The 15,294-nt window shown below is 43.1% G+C and overlaps 1 long non-coding RNA gene across 1 annotated transcript; it reads left to right on the top strand.

The window, feature by feature from the left end:
• Positions 1-2,105: 2,105 nt before the first annotated feature.
• On the top strand, positions 2,106-8,233 carry LOC130608731 (uncharacterized). The gene is made up of 4 exons (XR_008974630.1): positions 2,106-2,226; positions 4,869-4,977; positions 7,236-7,310; positions 7,517-8,233. It is a non-coding gene; the product is annotated as an uncharacterized LOC130608731 (long non-coding RNA).
• Positions 8,234-15,294: the final 7,061 nt, after the last annotated feature.

Raw genomic sequence — 15,294 nt, 5'->3', positions numbered from 1 at the left:
CCTGAGTTAGAAATCTTGATGTACAGAATGAAATAACTATGCTGCAGCATGGTGCCAAGGCTGGCGTTGTGGGGAGGTTTGGTAACCTCACTCTTGGCCAAGGCTTCCTGCTATTTCGGTACTTTAGCTGTGGTGAACCATCCCCAGCAGACCAGTATTTCAGAGAATGAGGTTGACGTATATTAAGATAAGAGCCGGGCCTCATGGCTGGCCTGCCTGTGCAAATGTTACCCTTCAGTCCTACCTCATATCCTGTGGAAAACCCCAACTCTTGTGGTTTCGTGATAGATACATCAGGTCACCTCCAGACCTGCTGGTGTCTCTAACCCTATCAGTTGTCACTGATGGCCAAAGACAGAAAGGCTCATAGGCTTCATGGGAACAAAAGCCATCCCCACAACACTGAATGGTTTGCATTATCAGCTGAGATCCTGAATGAAACATCACTGGGCTTAATGTTGGAGGAGTAGCAACCATATGGGCTGCTTCTTGTTGTGGAGGCATATGAGTGCAGAGTTCCCCCATCAATTTTAAGCACAGCTTAGCAGCAGCAAGATACATGTTAATAGCTGATAAAGAATGTGCTAGATTTAAGGAGCTGATAACTAAGGTAGTTAAGGCATTTATAGCAGTGAAAGGAGGAATTAATATTTGAATATTAAAATGAACTAGGTAGCTAGTTAAAATAGCATTTCCAATTACTGCTTTCCCAGGGAGGGTAATGAGTTCTCCAAAAGCCTTTCTGTTCTATTTTTGACAAACCCCACTTTGTACAGGTCAATTGACTTAGGTACCTAATCACTCTGTGCAATAAAATGCACTGGCATCCTGAGAATAGAAAGTATGCCAGTTTTTCCAATTTTATTTAGGCAAAGCACTAATTTAATCAGAAAGCACATAAAGGGAGTGTTATGCAATGCTTTACCTGCTGTTGCAGATACAATTGGTTGGTTGTAGTTGCAGAACAGCTGATGTCAGTGGGGTTAGTGTGAGATCATTAGAACATCCATGTAAAAAAGCCTATCCAAAAGCTGTTCCAGGGCCATGCCTAAACTAAACTGATATCCTCAGACTCAGACTCAGACTTCCAAGGGAAGAAAAGGAGGGAGATGACCATGGCAGCCTCAGATGAGACAGATTGAAGCCATAGTGGAACAGTCACTTTTTATTTCATGCTGTGTCTACTTGCTTTGGTGGCTGAGTGGTTGGGAGTGCACTGCTCTGGGTTCTAGCCCCATGTCATGTCTGCGCATGGACTTCCCCAGATTGGAATTTCAAGGTTGAGAAAGGGGAAACATCTAAGGAGGAATCCTCATACAGACATCCTGACTTGTAGCTCATTAATAACATACGCTTTCAATTCCAGCAGCACAAGCAGAGTCTGCAAATACTGCCGTCTGATACTGATACAACATTTTATTTATTGTCCTACATTTCATACATTGCGTTTTGCTTTCATCGTCAAAAATACTGTTCTTTGCTTTTTCTAAAGTGGACATTTATATTCATTTTCCCTTGAGAGGCTACTGGAATTGAGGTCCTGATGGTGCCTGGTTCGGTATCTTGTAGGCTGTGAGTACATGGGTGGGCAACCCATGTTTGGTGGGATCTCTGCCCGGTTAGTTACACAAGTGTCAGAGGCAGCGCAATGACCGGGGCCATTGAGGCCGCCCCAGCCCGTGCTGCTGCGCGGTGCCTATGGCGCCCCCGCAAGTGTTCGCTGCGTCCCAGACGTGCTGTTAGGACGCCCAGAGCGCGCACACCCGGCGCGTGACCGCCACCCTCCCCTCACCGCGCGCCTCGAGGGGAACCCCGAGAGCTTCGGCGAGCCCTGAAGACACGCGCCGTGACGTACTTATAACGTCACCGAAGAGACGCCTCGTCGGCCGGCCGCGCTTGCCGCGGGGGAGAGCCCAGCAGAGGGAGGCAGAGCCCGGCCCTGGGGCGGCGCGGAGGGGGATTCGCACCGCTCGTCGGTGCTCCGCAGCGAAGAGCTTCGGTGTCCAGAGCAGTCCCAGCTGCCGTGCGAATCCGTCAGCTCCGGCGTCCTGAGGCAGGTCCTTCCCTCGGGAACCCGAGCGGTGAAAGCGTGCGGAGGTGCCGGGGTTGGCGACGCTCCCACACGTCCAGCAAACCGGCCTGTCCTCAGCATGTAGCACTTGAACTCAAGTCTCCCGCAGTGGCCCTCCCGTTACTTCAAACCGTCGCTGAGATTGTTTCTGACCGGTGAGAAAGAGGAATACGTTTGCCAAACCTCAGTTCTACCAGCTGCTCACGTAGACGGCGATGTCTCTTGCCAGTTTGGGTTATTTCATTATAGGCAAAGATCTGTACAAAGCCATTCGCCTTCAGAAGTTTTGAATCTGAGTACTGCCATCCGCAAGATAAGGGAGTCTCATACTGTGCTTTATAAAGGCCAGCTAATAGCCTTTTTCCACTTTATGTCAGAGGAGGAGGTACAGAGATCAGGACTCAGCACTGTTATGGCCTGATATTGCAAGGGTGAATATGCAGAAGCCAATGCAAGGGTGAATATCCAAAAAGCCCATGAGTAAGCAGAGGAATAATGAGCCATTGTGCTGATATTACTGGCAGGCAGGAGAGAAATGAGGTCACCTGTTTCTCGTACCTCAGCTGCTCTGGCATAGTTTGCTGGAATCGTTGCCAGTTCCCAGTTAAAAACTGTCAATCACATATGAAACTGGGATGTTTGAAGAAAATGTTACTCCCTCCAAATTTAGACTTAATCTACATCCTACCTAGACACTTTGTTTCAGTCGCAAGTATGTTAAACTACATCATGATGTCAGCCTTAGCAATACTGAATTTCAGGAGGCAAAAGTTTAAGAGGAATTCAGATGGAGAATATCCATAGGGATAAATACTTTTCTGAACTGATAATGGTGTAATAAGGAGATTTGACATTTGTAGTGTCAAATAAGGAGAGCTTTATGGGGCGTTATAAAGGACAAAAGCAGCATTCAGATCGTCCAAATCTGGTGCTTGCATTAAACTAGAGGCTTAAAAATAATGCACCTGGCTCCAGCAGGAAGATCTGGAACTCCTTATTTAGACTTACAGGCTCTCTTTTCCTGTTAATGGATGATAACAGGTACCTCAGAAGCAATATCTGGAATGGTTGTGTGCAGGGAAGGCCCAAGGAAAGAATAGCTGGTAGGAAACACTCGTCACATCCCCTTTCTGCAATGTAAGAATCAAACTCTTGTGTCCTTTTGAGGAAGGTTTCCCCAGTTTTAAAAACAGAGTGAGATAACTAGGGAGGTGTAGGTGGCTGAGGATGTTGTCTGACTAGTTGAAGAGTAGACATTCATTTTAACAAGTTCCCTTCCTGCTTAAATGAAGTGCCCGGGGGTATGTGCTAATGTTCGTGTTAATGCTGCTGTCCTGCTCAACGGGGCAAAGCAACCAAGTTCAGGCCCCTCAGCTGAAAAAAAAGGCAGAGAAAGTTTGGCTTTGGGTCAGTAATCATTTAAGGGCTGCTTAAACACGAGGTCTCAGACCCTTGCTTGGTTTGGATGGTGCTGTGGTTACCTTAAGGTAACCACAAGTTCCAGTAGGACATCTGGCCCAGGGCAGTGTCATTTAACCTCCTCAGGGTGAACTGTGCCTTGAGTCAAAATAGTTAAAATCCCTATAAAATATGTGTGAAGCAGGCTGTGCTGTAAATCCACCTTATGAATTCAACTTGGCTCAGACTCAGATGCAAGGGCCTTGGCTACAGTGATGTTTTCAGGCAAATCAGAAAGTGGCCATCCTTTGGATAATGTTTGTTGCCTTGTTCATATGAACAGAGTTATCTGAGTCCAGTGAAGTATTTAATAAGCTCAGTTATGTTATGAGTGGTAAAAAAGTACTTTTTTTTTACATGTTCTGTGGGAAATAAACCATTAATCATTCTCAGATTCATGGAAAGTAGAAAGGGATGAAGACCAGTAAGGTTATCTCTCTGCCTGTCTCATCTGAGCAAAAATATTCTCTATGCTTTGTTTTGATTATTTAGTCCAATTTTTGTTGAATATTAGAAATGCAGGTTATTATGCAGGATAGTACATAATCCAGCATATTTTGCTGTTATTTAATGTAAATTTCTCTTTCTTTAGTTTAACTTCATTGCCGTGAGTTACACGTTTCCACCACTGAGAAATCCAAAACCATCCTGTGTTCCATGGGGTGGTGTATGTGTGCATATAGTACATTTATTTACATGTTCATGTGTCCTTCTAGTGAGTAACCTTTGAATGCTTCTGCTGATATCTGTGGAAATGACAAGTTTTGTGAGAAATGTAAACTGAGGTGCATTTGGCCTGGTTGTCACAGCTGAAGCTGAGCAGTGAGAAGTCTCTGATTGTGTAGGAGCTGGGGAGAGCAGGAGCTGCAGGTCCATGCAATTCACTGAGGTTTATAACCTTGACTGAGCACGCTCTCCATCGCCTTGCACCAAGATGCCCAAGCTCATTTCTTGCAGAGCTAGCCTCAGTGCAGCATGGTTTATCAAGCTCAGCTTTACACTAAATCAGCTGTATGTCTTCCAGATCCAAGAAGAGCTACATTTTCAGGTGTTGCGCCTCTAATCCAGTAAAACTGATTGGACCTGAACTGTTGACGCACGCAGTCAAATGCAGTTACTCCTTGAACCAGGTAAGTCACCCAGGAGTGCACAATGGCTGAGGACTTCCAGTATTAAGACTAGCAGCTAAATACTTCTTGTAGTTCAAGCTTGTTTTCATACGCAAGCTATCATCTCCACCAATGCTTTCTGCACCACGCACTATTCAACTAATGCATACGCTGGGCCCCCGACCATTTCCTTCCAGTTGTGATCTAAATGAACTGTTTTCTTCTTTCAGTAGTCAGGCAGGTCCTGCCTCTCCCTGCTCTTCCTGTCTGTCTCCCAGCATCTGAGAGCAGTCCTGTTTTAGTACTTCTGAGCATGGTATTTACACAGAGGAGGTCCAGGTGAGAGCTGCTGCTTCTCCTCCTCCTTCTCCTCCTCCTTCTCACCATTATGTAGGCTGCCACAGATACAGCAAAATATCTTGCTACCACCTCTGGGCCTGACACTCAGGCACTTGAGCTTAAGACCAGCACATTCAAGCCTGGGGTACTCCCCCCTCTTATAGATACACCAAAACAGAAGCCACCGGTGCTGAATAGCCATGGCTCTTCCAGTAGTGTCTCCTTCAAAAACACTAGGCTTGAATTAGGTGCTTAATTCTGCTTATTGAACTCCTTCCAAGGGAACTTCATCCTTGGGGTCTTTACATGAGGAAAGGTATTGCTTTGCTTCACATAAGGTCAGCATGAATATTGAAAGATGACACAGTCCATTCAGCAGACGTGCAATAGTGTATCCATGTTTCACTGGGCATAAATTTATCCTGCTGCCTGACCAAGCAGTGTATAGCTCAGTATTATTGGCCAAAGAGTCCTGTGCACATTGGAGTATCCAGGTTGTACTACAGGAACGTGGTGAGAGAGCAGGGCTGTATTGCCATGAAACAGTTCCTTAGCCACAGTTTCCCTTCCCAACACCACGTCTGTCTGCCTCCTCCATTAAGCAACAAAACAGCTTGTGTTGCTGGAGTGAAGAGCAGATTATTGACATAATTTGAGTTAAAGAATAACTTAAAAAAAAAAAGAAAAAGGTCTATTTTTAAACCGTGGTCATTGAGCTGATCCTGTTTGCAGCACAGTCCTCAAAGCAGCTGCCCTGGCACAACTGAGGGGAGCATGAGCTGCAGCATGTGAGTGGGAAGAAAGGGGTTGAAATAGAGACAGAAGCAACATTTTTAACCAGTTTCGCACTGGCAGAGATGGTTTTTCTGACCAAGACCCTCAGCTTCTAAGGGTTCAACTGCCTGCTCTACACTGATGCCTGTAAACTCTTCCCACACAACCTTGATTATTGTGAATTTGAGGAGATTTGCTGAATGGTGCAGTGCTGCCAGAGCAAGCTGTTGCTTTCCTTTCTGGAAGAGGAGTATTTTGAAGGGGAGGGTGAGAGAAAGGTGACCTGAGCTACTGCATTCCCTGTATTCTCAGCTGTTGCCCTTGATAGGGGTTGCAGGGAGGCAGGGATGTGTCAGCTCCCTGCCTCTGAACACAAATCATCGGGGAGCTGAGATTGTAGCTTGTTCACTGGTGACACTGGAAGCAGCCCAAGGGAGGCGAAAGAGGCTTTAAAGCTGAGGCTGTAAAACCCTGTCTGTTCCTTTCCTCCTCTTCTGTGCTTGACACAACTGATTTTAAAAAACTGGACAGGCCCGGGAAGCCTTGAGTTCACATTCCTTAACGTCAGGAAGAGCAGCTCTGCTGTAATTGCACCACATGTTATCCCTCAGCCTGGCCTTTTCAGAGCACAAGATGCGCTCACAGTGTACAAGAGAAATGACTGAACAGGGAATTGCAAATAAAGAGAGGATCAAGCTCTGTGCACTAAATCCTGAATGCTGATGCTAAACACATTTTTCCTTAAATGGATCTCATTTGACTGTTGCCTGCAGGCACAGCTCTAAGGGTGAAATTAAGATATTAGGCAAAGTCTAGGATGCAACAATAAACTTTTCAGTCATGTTAGTGATAATCATGTGGTTAAGCCACTCTCCAAAGTCAGCCTCAGTAATTAAGAAACATACTTAGCCCATAATGGAGAGCTAATGGATTAAAGTGATGCCTTGTTGCACAGTGGTTTGACTGTGCACAGCAGCTTTCATCCTAAAATATTTCAAAATCCTTAGGCTTAAGCTTGTTACTATTGCAGTCAGTGCTGAAATTGTGACAGACTGTCCATCAGCAGAGAGACCTCATAATGCCCAGCATTACTGAAGGGACCTCCCTTCCAGGACCCTCACTCCCCAAATCCATCAGAGCTGAATGCCTGAATGGAGAGTGCTACTTTCATGCCAGTCCTTGTTCCAGAAGCAGCTTGCCTGTTTTGCATTCATCTGCATAAACAGCCCTTAAAGTAGGGATTAAATTGGTTTTCTTCCCTTCTGGGTGAGTCCCTTAATCCTTGGACCACAGCTACTCTTGTATTCCCTCTTTTGTTGTCCCCTTCAAGCCTTTAGTCTTTGCTGCAGAGCAGTACAGCTTCACAGGGCAAAGCAGGGTCTTCCTATCAGGTGGGTGGGGAGATGTGGGTCTGAACCCTCTGGCTTAGTCCTGTTGGAGAGAGATTTGGCTCCAAGTTCAGGACTCTGCTTTCTTCTCGAAAGCCTAGGGTCCTATAGACAAGATGTTGAAGCACCGAAGATCAGAGCACCTGAGGGCCATTGTGGTTCTCACTCCAGGTTAGTAGCTGCTTTCGAATCCTCGGGTTCTATCTTCTCTGAATTAATCCTCAAAGCACACAGTGAGTCCATTTAATCTGGTAAAGAATCAATCTGATTTCCACTTGACACTGTAGTTCCAAAAAAACTCTTCTCATAATTGAGCCTTTTACAAATTTAAAAAAGAAAAAGACAAAGCATGAAGTAACTGATTTATTTTTTGTTAGGCTAAGAAATCTGGATGTTCCAACCTTATCTGCAGCTGAGCAAGTCTGCAAGAAGAAGACTTAATTTACCAGAGTCTTAAAACAGACAGACACTGCTGATCTTTCTTTATTATTCTGTCTCTATTTAACAATAAATTAATTTTATAAAACTCTGGGTTAATAAGAACTTTGGAATTCTGCAGTGTTCACAGAAGCCCTCAACCCCTTCTGAAAATGAGAGTAAATTAAACTTAATGGTTCATTTATCCTCAGTATTATCCACCCATTTCAAATACGACTTAATGTGGAGACAATGGAACTACAACACTAGAACATCACACGGGATGCTCCATGATCTTTCTCTCATTTTGCAAGTTGGCTCCCAGGCCCATGTGCCTTCACCCACATTTCTGAAGCAGATCAGAAGTGCTTGGAAGGCCCAGCCTGGGACCATGGACCAAGGGCTTGCCCTGTTGAGGAAGGTGTATCACTGATGAGAAAAAACTCCATCATTTATTCATGCTCAAATGCAATTTACTACTGGATGTGAAAGACTTATATACAGTAATTTATCTTCATTAATTAAGCTCTAAAGGGGTTGATAGGTCAGCAAGGCCCTGCACAGTGATACATCCCCAGTAATAGCCAGAATTTATTAATAATGGAGTAAAGCTGAAGCAGAATAGCCACATCCCATTCTTATTTACTAGTCTTCCAGTAAAGTTTAAAATCAGTTAATTTTTGCATTATCTATTGAATCATTTGAATTCTCACTAGCCACAAATGCATATGCCCTTGTCTACCAGTTTAGTGAACCAGCATTCCAAAAACCTAATTTTAAAATGTCTCTTACTTCCATTGTAGAAGAAGTAGAATTCTCACAAAGGATTTGCAAGCAGCTCCACAGATTTTGTGTTGTTTCTCCTTCACCTCATCTTTAACAATGAATACAAGAAATATCATATATCCAGGGAATAGGGTTATTCTAAACTTAACCAGATTGCTGTGGCTGTTTGCTGCTGCTGTCATTCGTGAAAAGAGTACTTTGATGTGCGGATGGTGCCACTGAATTCAATGGGGCTGGTGATTTTGAGCAACAAGTTACTTCAGGGGAGTGTGGCAGACTTTACCCAAGGATTGTCTCAGCTTCGGTACGAAGACAATGTCTAGCTAGACAGCACATACAGTCTCCATCTCAACTGGCAACTCTGGGCACTGCTGTAATACATATTAATAACAATTTTGTTGAAAGGTCTCATTGTAGTCTTTGATTTGCTTTGGCCCAGCCACATGAAAGGACATCCAAAAAAGAACAAAGTACAGACCATGGCCAGGGAAGGAGTTAGCTAGTTAGGAGCATCTAGGGCCAAGAGCTGAGGGCCCCAGTAAGCCAGTCTGGCATCTGATACACCTGGCTCATTTGAAAAAGACTGTTAAAAACCACAGAGAGTGGGGAGCCAGAGAAATTTTGAGGAACTGGAAAAAATACCTGAAATAAGGCAAAGAGAGCACGTCTTCTAGCATCACAGGAATAAAAGGAAGACATGAGAGCATTGCACTGCCTAAGTACCTTGACTGAAAGAAAACACAAAACTTTAGGAGAGCAAGGCTTAACAGAAACAAATGGCTCTAATTTAACTAATTTAAACCAACAAGGAAAGTTTAAAAATGAGGCAGGGGTTTTTACATGAGGTCTCTCACTATTGCAACAAGACACAAAGGAAAGAGATTGATGCCTCTTCCCTGGGGTTTGAAGTGAAGTCTAAAGTGTGAATTGCTTGTCTTCTGTGGAACCTAAAACATTTTCCAGGATTTCAAACACAAAGTTCAAAATGGATTCAAACAAAGGATCTTTTGTGTTTTGTGTTTTTGTGTGCAATGTGCACTAACCCACAGATATGTGAGTTATTTAACAGTGGAAACTCTTTCTTGTTTGCCCACAAAGACCTTTCCAGAATTAAGGGTCTTCCTGACTGAAGTTTCACTGAAACAGAAAGTTTTCATGGAAATATTTTTTTTTTTTGAAACAAAACAAAAATGAAACCTTCATTGAAATGTTCCCAATGTAATGAAATAAATCAATCTCAGCATCTTGGATTTTCAGTCAAGCACAATGAAGCAGATTTTATCATGATTTATGGTTTGTGTGCTTTCCCACCACCATAAACTAGTATTTGTGTACTAAATAACATCCTGATGTATTACACTGGGTTATATTCAACAGCTTGACTTTTCTAACTTGCTTCATTTAAGTCTGAAGTTCTTGCTCATTCTCCAGAGCACAGATGTGGACACATCAGCTGAAGTTCTCTCCTTCCTCTGAGGAAAAATTGAATCAGGAAGAATATGCAGTATTTTGGTTATCTTTCTGAGATACAAACAAATTGTTGCTGTTGAGGAAGATAGTATTGAAGGAGGATGTAAAGGGGCAGAAAGGTGATGAGTTTTGTTGAAAAAGGTATCAAACAATGCCTAGAAATGTTGCTTTTTAGCAGCTTCACTGATAAGCCTACACAAACTATACAGCTGGGAGATGACTCAAATTACAGTAATCCATCAGTTTGTTGTGATTTCACAGGCAGGCCATTTGCTACAGGACTCAACTGATCAGCCCTGCTCTGCTCTATAGCTTGTTTGCAGAGACAGAAATGGATTCCCACCAGCCCTTGACTTCTACAGTCATGCAGGGGCTAAGTTCTAGTGATCACAGTGCAGGGAGTCCATAGGAAAATGTCCAAGTAAAAATTCAGTGGAACCACAGGGAATAAGCAGCTGAACTCAAGTGTGATGCTGTGAATAAAAAACCTGGTATATGTACATGCACTTAAGGCAACGTTATGCAGGGGCAGGGAGGCTGATCCTGCTATGATCATCACTGAGCTTGATTTGGCCTAGCAGGTAGAAGGTAAGCTGACACTAAACTGTAGAAAAGTCCCTGTTTTGAGGAGCAACAAGTCCCTAGCTGAAAATGTCAGTTTAACTGAAGGCAGCTTTTAGGCTGTCCTGACTTGCTGTGGTGGCAGGGAGGGTTTGTATTTTACATGCTTGTCTGGTGCATTTTGATCCAGGAGAGTATGGAGCAGGGCAACTCCAGATGCACAGTCATGCATCTAGGGATATGAAAAAAGAACCAGCCCAGGGAACACCATGTCATTCAGAAGAAATAGTCACAGTGGTCTTAAATGTCATTGCTGCTGGGTGTTGATAACCTATGTTATCTGTGGGTGTTACCATAATGCCTCTTCCTGCATATCTGTTGTGTTTCTTTGGGGAAAGGTGGTGCTACAGCATGACCCTATCCTGTGCAGGCATCTTCCAAAACCAGGGTTCCACCCTCACTGCGATGGCGGAGCCATCTAAGACTGCATGGTTAAGAAAAGGCCAAATCATGTTCCTGTGCACACAGTACCAAGAAGAATAACAACAGGTTACAAATTCTGAGGGCTATTAAAAAATAAAAATTAAATCATACCAGCTCTGCTTAAATTGCTTCAAATAATTTTAGCAAGAAAAGAAACACAATGCGGAGGATGTCAGAAGCCCTCCCTTACTGGGAAGAAACACACACATGCAATATGGGTAATGTGGGGTTTGACACATAGAAATCTCAGATATAAATCATGTCTGGTGGACTGCTTAGTGTAGCCTTTCTGACAGACACGTTGATAGGGTTTATCTATAATCAGGAAGATATCCCCACGCAACGCCTCTGCAGGTCTCTCCTTCATTCTGAACAATTAAAAGAAAACAGTCCTCTTGCTTTACTAATTAAAAGAAAAGAGTCTGGGAGAAATCTTTCTGAGAGTATTCACTGAGATATTCTGAGAATATCTTTCCACTTCAATAGACTTAAAAACTTTTGGGTTCCTCTCAGGTGGGAGGATGATGCTGCAAGTTGGAGCCAGGTGAAAAATACAAAACACTCAGCTCTTCCATCAAATTCTCACTCTTGTTCCTGGCAATGCTCTTGAAAATGCTCTCCCTGAGCCAGAGCCTGACTTGGAGTGAGGTGAGAAGCAGAGCTAGTGCAGAGATGGGATGGGAGCTGTGGTCTGTGTAGCCTGTGTAGGCATCGTGTGTGTGGTGTGTGTAGGCATGTGATGATGAGTGTGGGGACATCAGTGTGCGAGGGGAATGGAGAAGGAAGAGCAATACCAGCCCTTTTGGCTCAGGTGAGCCCAGCTGGATGGTGGAGAGTCTCCCCTGGGAAACAATGCTCTCTTTCTTATGAGGAAGGTTTCAGTGTCAGAATGAGCAGAGCATCCCCCACCACTCTGAGTAATTCATCTGCTGTGGACCGCTGCAAGAGACTGCACTGAAGGCAGGACAACCCTGAAACCAAATCAGTATCCATGTTTTATACAGCAGCTTAGCATATAACCAAAGGCTAGTCTAGCTTAAGTGAGCAAGGACACCTTGTAAGTGCTCTGCACACTTTCCCACTGTATTTTACAACAGCAGCGTCCTCTGGAGTGCACAAAATCCAGTATTTCTGTATTTACAGTAGTGTAAGCTCTATCTATTCAAATAGATTTCCTTGAAGCTTCTCCAGCTTTCACCACACTGAGATATAAAACAGAATAACACAACTAATCATAAAATCACTTTAGCTAGGAGTGTTTATAATTTACAAAAGGTGTGTATCTTTCAACTTGTGTGTGTTTTGTGCCAGGACTGTATATATTACTAATAATACCAAAATTAGCGCACGGTCACAGACAAACAAGACAGTAGGTGTTCTAGATCCACATCAACATACACAGCCACAGAAAAGGCTGTGAAAGGTGTCAGCAGCATCCTGGTTGATTTAAGATTCTCATAGAAAATGAATTTCCTGTGCACTTTAATTATCAGTGTTTCTCAGGTATGTTACTGATAGCTTGTGACAGTAAAGAAGGCATGCTAGCATTAGAATGATTTACATCTCCTTTGATTTTTGTAGCACCCTAGTTCCGTATAAATCACATCATATAAACAAAACTGAGAAAAAATACGAGGAAGACCACATCCTGATGTAACAGACTTACGGCAAGAAATATTGTGATAATGACAGGTGGGTTGCTTTGGGTTTTTTTTTTACTGTCTCAGTGACATGTGGGCTTTTATTAGGTTTGGACTCTGAACATTTAATTTGCCCAAGCCAAAGGGCATTTATAAATATATAGGCAGGCATTAGCCATGAGGTGGAGGAACATTTTTCTCGTAGAGCACCAGCATAAGCATCAGGATGACAGGTCTATTTAACATCATGCCCAAAGGGGGAACAAGTTTCTTCTGCTTTGACTGGCTTCAGATGGACTGATTTCAGGCCTCAGTTTATATAGTCACAACTCTGCTGAAGGGAACATGAATGCATAAATGTACCTTGAGGACAGACCACAGATCATCACCTCATCATAAAATGACCTGGTGAGATCATCTGGTCTGCAGAGCCATTTGGGGCAGCTGAAAACAAACACAGATTTCTCTTTCTCACAGACTTTAAGACAAGACAGTCACTGTAATGAGAGAGTCCCTGTAATAAGAAATTGCTTTCCATTCTTATTGCCACTTTTGCTTTTCCTTTCCTGCATCACAAGTTTGTGGCTCCTTTCCAATAGTCTCATTATGTGTAATCCAACATTTTCCTTGCTACTGCTGTCCCAGGAAGGCAGCACACTGCTTGGTCAGCAAGCCTTGCATGTGAGTCTGTGTTACTGATGAACCAAAAATGTCCCTGCTGACTTTTTTTGTGGGGGGAATCCACATGGTTGGCAGATAGCCGGGACAGGTTGCAGCTCTGGGAACACTTCCCTCTAATTTGTCTGTCCCAGGCAGGTGCCTGGTTTGCTCTCAGGATGGACATAGTCCTTCTGTCCCTTTCAGTTGTACCACCTATGGCTGTGGAGGGCCTCACATCCCTATTATGGGGGTTAGCTAAGCCCCCTCTCCAGAAGCAACACACGTCTGGCTGGAGGTGCACATCTAGCTGGAGGCCACACGTCTGGCCAGTGGCACTTCTTTGCAGCTGTGTTTATAACCAGAAGAGTGCATCCTGGCACCTCTGAGGGAGGCTGAGCAGCTGTGGACATCCCAGGCAAGGATCCATCCAGCAAGAGACCACACCAGATTTCATTCCTCTGCTCCCTGCCTCCGCTGAGCCCTGACAGAGCTTAACACTCAGTTATCTATTTTGTAAATATATAAAATGATATATTTATATCTCAGTGGCTTTGCTGTTGGAGCCATATTAAATGGGGGGTCCCCCTGATGAAAACCAGTCATACAAAAATAACCACTGGAGTTTCTTCTGAACTGGACATACTCACCCTTTCAGCAGGACTTCTATCAAACAACCTTGGGTTATCTTGACTGGAGACCACTTCATTTCCCACAGACTCTCCTGTTGTAGCTCTGTGCACTTTATCTTGACATATATTCATGTATAAGCAGTACCTGTGAAACCAAAGTGTCCTATGTTTCATCCTATGTTTATTTCTATTTTTTCATATGAAATTATTTCGAGCACCATACAAATGTGAAAAGATCAGTTTGAAATACATTTCCAGGAAGCTTTAGCTTACTTGAAAGAACAGCTAAGATTATCCTCCATACCCTGCCTTTTATTATCTAAAGATAATTTATCGGTGCAATTATTAGGGGATAAATACTGGGCTGAATAAGGCACTGTAGGTGATATTAATCCAATATGCATAGTGTATAGAGTAGATTAAGAGGTTGTAACCAGAAAAAAGACTGATAACAAGGAGAGATGATCACAAGAGGAATTATTAATGGGTGAAATTCTGGATTTTTTTGTCGTTGCTAACAGTGAGGTAGCTGTGGCTACTGCTAGAGTAGTATTAGCTGTAGTTAACTGTGCAGACCAGGCTGCCATGACTGCAACTTAAATAATATTGGTTCCAAGGCTGTCCAGGAGTTGATATGATACAGTCTGATAGAATAAAAGTTTTCTGTGTTGTCCTCAAATCTGGACTTCTTTTTAAACTGAGTAAACAGTGGAGATCTGGTTGAATGCAGCTTCTTTTTCTCTATGCTTTGAACTAAAAATGTCAAATAGTTTTCCATACACCATTCCAGGTGTGTCTCCTGATGACTGTTATCTCTGAAATACTTTCCTAGCTCTTTAAGCAAATAAAGAAATTCTTTCTTTATCTCTTTGAACGTTAGATAACCATTTCCCAGTCTCTCCTTCTTGAAGGATCACTTAGATGCAGTTGACAGAGGGGTATTACCAAAAGTTTAACATGTTTTTCACAATGTGCCACAAGAGTTTTTTTATTATAATCTTAAAATAAATGACCTTATGATGCATGGCCTGAAGTTAATTGTATCATGCATTCGTTGAGAGGTGAGTCACAAGATACAGTTGGTAGATCCCCAGTCTAAGTATAGATTTTATCTAAAATACTTTTTAGTGAATAAAAAAAAAAATACTTGACATCACATTTTAATTTCAGTCCTCGCTCTGAGATGCTTTATCTGAAAAAAACACCCAACCACTGACTTTCAGGACACTCTAAGTTCTCCTGAGTGGCTTCAATCTGATGGAAAGCTGATACGGCATATCTGCATAAGACTTACTGTAAACCGAGAGTCTCAGCACAGCTGCTTGAATGCATTTCAGGAGTCTTGTATTAGGAAATAGGCTAAATCCTGCTCCTCTCATGATTTTAAAAATCTCAGAACTCATGATGCCATTTCTACTTCAGACACAGAGCCACACTGAATACTTTTCACAAGAGAACCTGTTTAAGCCTATATAAACGTAAGGCTTCAAACGTTTTTAGCTTTTCTGG

This window comes from Pezoporus wallicus, unplaced genomic scaffold (assembly GCF_028554395.1).
Source record: "Pezoporus wallicus isolate ANWC-B61680 ecotype Strahan unplaced genomic scaffold, APGP_CSIRO_Pwel_v1 contig_7113, whole genome shotgun sequence".
Lineage (NCBI taxonomy): Eukaryota > Metazoa > Chordata > Aves > Psittaciformes > Psittacidae > Pezoporus > Pezoporus wallicus.
Note: the sequence above shows the minus strand (reverse complement) of the source record. Positions and strands in the feature narration are given on the sequence as shown.